Here is an 8,973-nt window from a genome sequence, read left to right as displayed (position 1 = left end):
CCTTGATCCCCTGAAGGTTACTCAAGATTTCATTCCGAAAACCAGAAAACTCGGCAACAGATACCACAATTGGCGGAATCCTTTGCTTTTTCGCATGAATCGAATCACCTGGGCTAGAGGTATATTCGATTTGCTCAATTTCATCATTAATCAAATCGAACTGATTGCTCAGTTCGATTGGAGAAGAATTATTTCCGATATTAGAGTTAGAAGGAATATCTGAATTCTCCAGCTTCCTTCTATTTTTTCCGCGCTTAGGCAGGACGGTCTTGAAACCTTGTTTCTTTGAAGGAAGTGGAGAATTCAGAGACTCCCCCTTCCTCTTGTTTTTATTAATGCTCATGGCTGAGCGTGAAGACGTGACCTTCTAAGAGGTTTTTTCCCAGAACGATGTCCCTGCAGGATTACCACCGCTTGTCGGAATTTTACTTCCGCAAACGGGTCCAACGTAAAACGAAGGCACGGGTCCTTGCAAAGATCGTAACGGGATCAGTGGGTACAAATAGCGCTAAGAAGCACCGTTGAAATTAAAATAGCTTCGGGTAGTATTAAAAACTTCCTTCCGCAAAGAGAGAAAGAACCGCACAGCACGAAAGCACGATGCGGTCTGAATGCTGAACTTCTTCATTTTTGCAATCGCAATATCGTGGTTCACTTAATCGAATGCAGCGGCCAGGTCCGTGTAGATCACATCCGTCTGTGCACGTTGAACCATACTAGCGGTTATATAGGAAGTCAAGCAGAGCAAGTTAGTAGCTGTCGATCGCCCGGGTGTAAGCCATGTTGGTCGTTGCTGAGAAATGGTTTGCAATGGGCCTCAAGTGGCACCAAAATCACCAGCTCGAATAATTTTGAAACTGCATTTAAAGAAGTGATACCACGGTAGTTATTAATGTCACGTTTGTTGCCTTTCTTGTGTACCGGAAACGCATATACGCAGTTTTCCAGCAAGCAGAAAATGTACCACTGTTGATAGATGCTTGAAAGATTAGAACTATCGGGGTCACCAGAACAGCCATATGTCTTTTCAGAAGAACCGAGGGAAATCCATCGGGTCCCGGAGAAAAGCTACGTTTGAGTGCTGATAACCATCGTTGCATCAATGACAATGGTGCCAAGTGTTTGGTTGACGGTCGGAGCAGTGTTCACAGCGTTCTCAATTTCCCAGAAAGAGCTCAACTGCGATGGGTGGCTTAGAGGCTGCCATAGAGCTTGTGGCAGGTCTGCGTCCCGGTGACTCGATGCAAAATGCTTGGTTCGATTCATCTGGAGACTGTTGACTGGAACTCGAAGATGTTTCAAGACACGAAAAGTTCGAGAAAAGAGTGTACTTGCATGAATTTGGATTTTGAAAGACCTCTGCACCGACCACAAACACAGGACCGGAACGGCTGTAGATCGTTGACTGCCATGGTTCGACTGTGAAGGGAGGGTCCGAGGCTTCCAAGAGACTTTGGGCGGTCGTGCATCCCAGTGTCCAACGATGGTTTATTGAAGTGGAGTTAAAAGGTGACTCGATGACTATTTGGTTACGGCTAGTTTGGCTGGAAGTCAATAATATTTCAGGACACGTATAGTTCGAAAAATAATTGTACTAGCCCTTATTATGGTTTTGGTAGACCTCTTCACCAACCCCAAACAAAGGACAGGGACGGCTGATGATCGTTGACTGGTATGGCTCGACTGTGAAGGGGGGGGGGGGTGGTCCGAGGCTTCCGTTACGCTTCGGGCAGTTGTGCGTTCCAGTTTCAAACGATGGATGATTGAAGTGGAATGAAACGGTGAAATTGATCCGGTAATATTTATTGTAGAATTGGCAGGCGAGCGACTGCTCCATTTTTTGGTAAGGTGCAAAAGGCCGGATACTGATACCATCAGACCAATACCAGGCGTCGCCGATCATACTTGAGACTGATTTGCCAGAGATACTTTAACCGAGACGAAAGAGAGATAGTCTATGTTCTTACCGAGGAGGGACAAGCTTTGTGACAGTTACTGAAGAAGCTTCCACGTTAGAAATCTCGAAAACATATTGTTTTACTTCCTCAATTCCCTGGTCAGGAGCAAAAGGAGTTACGTAGAAAGATTCTACGTCACTCGGAGGTGGAGCATTGTTTGCTACTTTTAGCGGAATGGTGCTTGAACCGCTACGCGTAACGAATTCCTTAGTAACGTCAGCGGAAACGAAACGGTTTATGTTTCTATCGACAAGCGGTGCTCTACTTGTCGCTCCCTTCTTTTGTTCTATTGTTGCTGCTGGAGTAGAAATTATGTGGGCTGCATTGCTAATGAATCCGGAACTAGTAGACGGTTTTTTGATTATTTGCACTCATTTACCCCCAACGACAAACTTATTCGGTGCATTGGCAATAGAAGTGTTCACTTCGTCGAGGACCTCGAAGGAAGAAGTGTCATCGCACACCCTAGAACGGTTAACTGGATCGTCCGAGGTGTCATCCAAGTTTATCTCATCAATACGCTGTAAGAAGTTATCCATTAAATCTCTACGGATGAGCAGCTCACGCAATGTCTTCATGATAGTTTTCTCTCGATCGTACACAACAGAATCAAAATTCAAGCGACAAGTGCCGCAAAACCAATACATGCCGATTTTAGCACACCAGCAGGAATCATGCGTTTTGGTGATTCCTACGCAAGCAAAATGAACAACTGCTTGATTGATGAGATGAGTGTATTACTTCTGCTTGAAGTAACTTGTTATCAACTTGTTTTTGATCGATCTTTTGTTTCTTTCGACCTTTCGTCCCTTTCAACCTTTTGTCCTTTTCGACCATTATGTCCTTATGTCCCTTTCGACATTTGGTCTTTTCGACCTTTTGTCCGTTCCTTATGATTCGTTCGATACAACGTTATAAGATCGTCAGGGTGCGCTTCCCACCATGTTCCGGTTATTATTCGCATGAAGTTGTTCCGTTTCTGGCATTTTTGTGTACATAATGTGCTTCCCGAAGGTGCATTTCGAGTTGAACCAGACCCCGAGATATTTAGACGACATGCTGTGATTAGTTGTTTTACCCATCATTTGGAGCGAGTACTTTGCCGGCTTATGTTTTTTTAGAAAAGGCATCTCAGTTTTCTCCGGAGAGAATTCGAAACCCAGCTTCGAATCCCAAGTAGACACATTGTCCAGTGTATTTTGTAATGGTCCTTGCAGATCACCAGCGGTTGGCCCCGAAATGGATACAACGCAGTCATCCGTAAGCTGTCTTAACGTGCAATTTGGCACAAAACATTCATCAATGTCTCGGACGTAAAAATGTATAGAAGGAAGCTTAAACATGAGCCCTGGGAAAAAACCCATGGAGCTAATTCGTGAAAAAGCCGAGTCACCATGAAAAAAACTCATACGCTTATCTGACAACAAATTGTACAAATAATTGTTTAAAATTGGGAAAAGTCCAAACGAGTGCAAACCGAATCAATGTCCAAAAAGACTGAGCCCATCTGCTCTTTTTTAGCGAAATTAAGCTGAATTTCTGATGGTCCGTTTACATATTCGATAATTCTAGCGGTCAATTCACTATCCGACAATACTAGCGCAAAATTAGCATAATGGAAACGATCATTAGCGAGGACAATTCCTGTTTACATTGGGCTAATATCGCGCTAGTACTGTCGGATAGTGCATTGTCCGCTAGAACTAGCGAATATATAAACGGGTCATTATTCTTCTAAACAAAATTGGTGCGGTTTTTCTTAATGTTATTGGCATTTCAAATCTGTTGGAATTTAGTGATTAAACTTATTGAAATTTTTAAAATTGTTGCTGGAATTTATCTGTGGACACTCACTTAATGATATTGTTTGATAGATTGTTATCCTCACTTTTCACTAATAACGCACAACTCTTGAAGCTCTTTCCCAAGACCATGCGTTTATTACCTACCTGGATACCTGGTGGCTACAGCGTCGATACAACTATGTCTGGCGTATTGTAGAGCTCCATAATCGTCGGTTTTGGGCGATGTTCCTCCAGTTTCCCCGAACGTTCAGGGTCCCCAGGCCCGATTCCACCACGTGCAGCCAGCGTGTTCGTGGCCTTCCACGAAGCCGCCGGCCCCTATCTTGCTCTCTGTTGTATTGTTCTCGCTATTCTTTCTTCCAACATTCGCACTAAGTGACCAGTTCACTGAAGTCTGCCGTATTTTATACGATTCACGATATTTTCTTCTTTATATACTTGATACAGCTCATGATTCATGCGTTTGCGCCACACACCATTTTCCAGTTTCCAACCCGAGCATTGTACGCAGCACTTTTCGCTCCAAAAACCCCGAAAGCTCTCCGGTCCGCTTCTTTTAATGTCCATGCTTCATGTCCATAAATGGCCACTGGTAGAGTCAGAGTTTTGTATAGAGCAAATTTCGTTTCCGTTTTCATGTTGCGGGACCTAAGCTGGTTACGTAATCCATAAAGGGCTCTATTCGCAGCAGCAATACGTCTTTTCACTCCACGGGAAACGTCATTGTCACATGTCACAAGCGTTCCAAGGTAAACAAATTCTTCAACAACTTCAAACACATCCCCATTCACTGAATCGTACTTACTTCTTACTTATGGATCCTGTACACCTCCGGTGGTGCAAAGGGCCGACTTGAAAGATCTCCATCCTGAGCGATGCCCGGCTATCGCTTTAACCTGTTGCCAGGTTAGATTTCGGTCGACTTCTTTTATTTCTTTATTGAGGCTTCGCCGCCATGAGCCTCTGGGTCTGCCTCTGCTGCGATGTCCCGCTGGGTTCCAGTCTAATGCTTGCTTACAGATTTCGTTTCCGCCCCTACGTAGAGTGTGGCCGACCCAGCCCCACTTCCGATCCCGAATTTCTGTTGTTATCGGCCTCTGGTGACAACGACGATGGAGCTCGTTGTTTGAGATCCAGTTGTGAGGCCACCAGGCCCGAATTATATACCGCAGGCATCTGTTAATGAACACCTGCAGCCGTTGAGTGTTCTCCACTGATACACACCATGTTTCGCTAGCGTATAACAGCACAGATTTCACGTTAGAGTTGAAAATTCGTATTTTGGTGCGTTCACTTATCTGCCTGTTTTTCCAGATATTTCTTAAACTCGCAAAGGCAGCCCTTGCTTTCTTGATCCGTGCGCCTATGTCGATCTTGGTACCGCCGTCTGACGCCATTTGGCTACCAAGATATTGGAAGCTTTCAACATTCTCCACTGGTTGCCCGGCTACTGTGAAACTGGAAGGAGTCACCGTGTTTACATCCAACGATTTGGTTTTGTTGACGTTGATGACTAAACCTGCCGAGGAGGAGCGATCGGCAAGGTCGTTGAGCTTACTCTGCATATCAGAGCGCCGTTGCGCGAGGAGTGCAACGTCATCCGCCAATTCGAAGTCGTTTAGGTGCTCCATGGTTATAGGCTGCCATAACAGCCCGCGGTTTGGTTCACGGTCAATCGCATCTACCAGAATCTCATCGATTACGATGAGGAACAGTAACGGTGATAGAATACATCCTTGCCTCACACCAGCTACGACCCGGATAGGGTCGGACAGGACCCCATTGTGCAGCACTCTACACGAAAAGGCCTCGTACTGTGCTTCGATGAGGCCGATGATTTTCTCAGGAACCCCTTGCGTCTCAGGGCGCCCCACATATTCTCGTGATTGAGACGGTCGAAAGCTTTTTCGTAGTCAATGAATACCAAGTAAAGGGACTCTTGGAATTCGTTAACCTGCTCCAAAATGATGCGGAGCGTGACAATATGGTCCGGCACGGAATCCGGCTTGCTGCCGCCGGAGAGTCGCATCGATCTTCTCCTGAATCCGGACTAGGATAATTTTGCACAGAACTTTGAGAACGGTACACAGCAACATAATGCCTCGCCAGTTATCGCATACAGTCAGGTCACCCTTTTGGGCACCTTCACTAAGATACCTTGCATCCAGTCGACCGGGAAAGTTGCGGTGTCCCAGATATTACGAAATAAACGATGCAGTAGTTGAGCGGATGTCATGGGGTCAGCTTTGAGCATCTCGGCTGATATGCGGTCGACCCCTGGGGCTTTATTCGATTTCATGCTTTGGATGGCTGTTTGAATCTCTAGCAGTGATGGAGCTTCGGTATTGACACGTGTTATACGTCGGATCCTAGGCAGATCATGCCGAGGTGGTGATGGCCTGGTTGGCAATTGAAAAAGTTGTTCGAAGTGCTCGAACCAGCGTTTCAGCTGGTCAGTTGGGTCGGTCAATAACTGATCATTCGCGTCTTTCACAGGCATCGTTGCATTCATCTTCGCCCCGCTTAAGCGTCGTGAGATATCGTAGAGGAGGCGAATGTCCCCGGTTGCGGCGGCTCTCTCTCCTTCGTCGGCCAGAGAGTCTGCCCACGCTCGCTTGTCCCGTCGACATGAGCGTTTTACTTCCTTCTCAAGAGCCGTGTATCGTTGACGGGCTAAGACTTTGGCTCCTCTGGTTTTCGATCGCTCTATCGCGGCTTTGGCTTCTCTTCGCTCCTCTATCTTCCTCCAGGTCTCATCGGTGATCCATTGTTTTCTCTGGGTGCGTAGTTCGCCCAGATTGTTCTCGCTGGTGGCGATGAAGGCATTCTTGATGGCGGTCCATTGGTCTTCCACGCTGCCACCTTCCGGAATATCTGCAGCACGCGCCTCCAGTTCTTCAACGAAGGACCGTTTCACCGTGGCATCTTCCAGTCGGCGTGTGTTGAATCGTCGTCCAACTCTTTCCTCCTGCCGACGAATCCGCGCAATGCGCAGGCGTATTTCGCCGATGAGGAGGTGATGATCAGACGCGATATCGGCACTACGTTTATTCCGTACATCAAGAAGGCTCCGTTTCCATTTTCGGCTGATGCAGATGTGGTCGATTTGATTTTCTGTAAAGCCGTCACGGGAGACCCACGTGACCTTGTGAACCGGTCGATGAGGGAAGAGCGATCCCCCGATCACCATGTCGTTATTACCACAAAATTCCGTTTTGCTCCGTTTTCGCTCATTTCTCCGAGACCATGGCGTCCCATAATGCGCTCATGGTTCGAGTTGTCGGATCCGATCTTCGCATTGAAGTCGCCCAAACAGATCTTGATATCACCCTTCGGAATTCTATCTACGACGGCATTGAGTTGACTGTAGAAGTTCTCTTTGTCTTGCAGATCGGCAACATCGGTTGGCGCATAACATTGGATTATAGTAAGGTTTCGGACCCGTGTTCTAAGTCTGGCAACGATTATCCTTTCACTTATAGGTTCCCACTTCATAAGCGCAGAGTGTGCCTGAGCGCTTAGCAGGAAGCCAACTCCGCGATGTCGGGGAGCGTGTTCACCTCGTAAACCAGAGTATAGCAGAACTTGTCCCGACGGCGTTCTGTGTTCTCCAAAGTTTGGCCAACGGACTTCACTCAGTCCCAGGATCTCAAGCTTCATGCGGCGTGCCTCATTGGCAAGTTGTGCCAATTTACCCTGCTGGGCTAGGGTTAAAACGTTCCATGTTCCTATTCGTGTCCGTTGTTTCGCGCTAAGAGTCGTCGCCGTAAAATCAGTCCGTATTCTTTCATTATCGGATTCTCGAACAAATTGATGTTTCGGGAACAGTAGGTTGTTGGCCCAAGGTTCCCTATCCACCGGGATGGGGCTGCCATCTTAGGTATAGCTTCCGGGGAATAGCATTTCATACTCAGCCGCTGGATGCCAGAACAGACGCTGTTGGAGCCGCACCTCTTTGGTGGACAGACGCTCGATCAGTCGGGTCAAATTTGTTTAAAGTCCCACCCAACACCAGGACTAGGCTAGTGCGCTTTGAGCGGCACACGGTCGCTTTGATAGGGCCTGCTTGGGGACACATGCAGCTTTTTATAGAAGTTCAACAGAGCCCACTGTCGAACCCCACCACATCCTAGGCAGACCCCACAGTACGCACCCTCTCACTCTAGCTGATGTCAGAAGGACAACAGTGCCCAAGCTGCACTACCAGCTAAGTACGCAACCCTTAGCTGGCGGTCAATTGTCATCGGAAGACCCGTGGAAGCGTGAGTATTGGAACTTGTGAGGACCAGAGCTATGTTAGGCGCCCCTTCCCGGATGTCAACTCACCATTTCGCAGCCCAATCGTACGCTGAATCGTACGCTGAATCGTACGCTGCTTTGAAATCAATGAACAGACGGTGTGTCTGCAAGTTGTACTCCCGGAATTTATCAAGGATCATCCGCAGGCTAAACATCTGATCCGTCGTTGATCGACCCTCACGAAAACCTGCCTGGTATTCGCCGACGAAGGACTCCTCAAGCGGTCTCAGTCTGTTAAACAGGATACGCGACAGGATTTTGTACGCCGAGTTCAGAAGGGTGACCCCTCTGTAATTGGCACACTCTAGTCTGTGCCCTTTCTTATATATTGGGCATATGAGGCCATCCAACCAGCCGGTAGGCAGTTCTCCATCCTCCCATGTTTTCTGGATAATGTGGTGGATTGATTGATGCAGCTGCTCACTTCCGTGTTTGAGAAGCTCGACCGGGATCTAGTCCTTCCCAGCGTTGGAGGTTCTACAGCTTGACCGCCGCTGACTATGTCCGTCTTGTTCCTTAATACACTTTCATTTTCACCGTTCAACAAATCTTCGAAGTGCTCCTTCCGCCTGGCTACCACCATAGTCACAGACAAGACTATGGGCAAATTCCCCTCTAGCTCATTGCACATGGCGGGCACAATCTTATGCCGCGTGCCATTGACAGTTGCGTAAAACCTCCGTATATCGTTTCTATCCATGTTCTCCTGCGCTTCAGCTGTCACACTCTCTTCGTGCTGCCTTTTTTTCTGCGGTGGATTCGTTTCTCCTCTACCCTTGCTACACTGTACCGCTCTCTGTTGGAACGAGTACGAGCCACTAGCATTTGACTCCTAACAACATTTTTCTCGTCCGTCACTCGCTGGCACTCCTCACCAAATCAACAATTTCGTTGGCGTCGCTGTGCAGTGC

Source organism: Armigeres subalbatus, chromosome 1 (genome assembly GCF_024139115.2).
Source record: "Armigeres subalbatus isolate Guangzhou_Male chromosome 1, GZ_Asu_2, whole genome shotgun sequence".
Lineage (NCBI taxonomy): Eukaryota > Metazoa > Arthropoda > Insecta > Diptera > Culicidae > Armigeres > Armigeres subalbatus.
The sequence above is the reverse complement of the archived record's forward strand: the minus strand, read 5'-3'. Positions refer to the sequence as shown.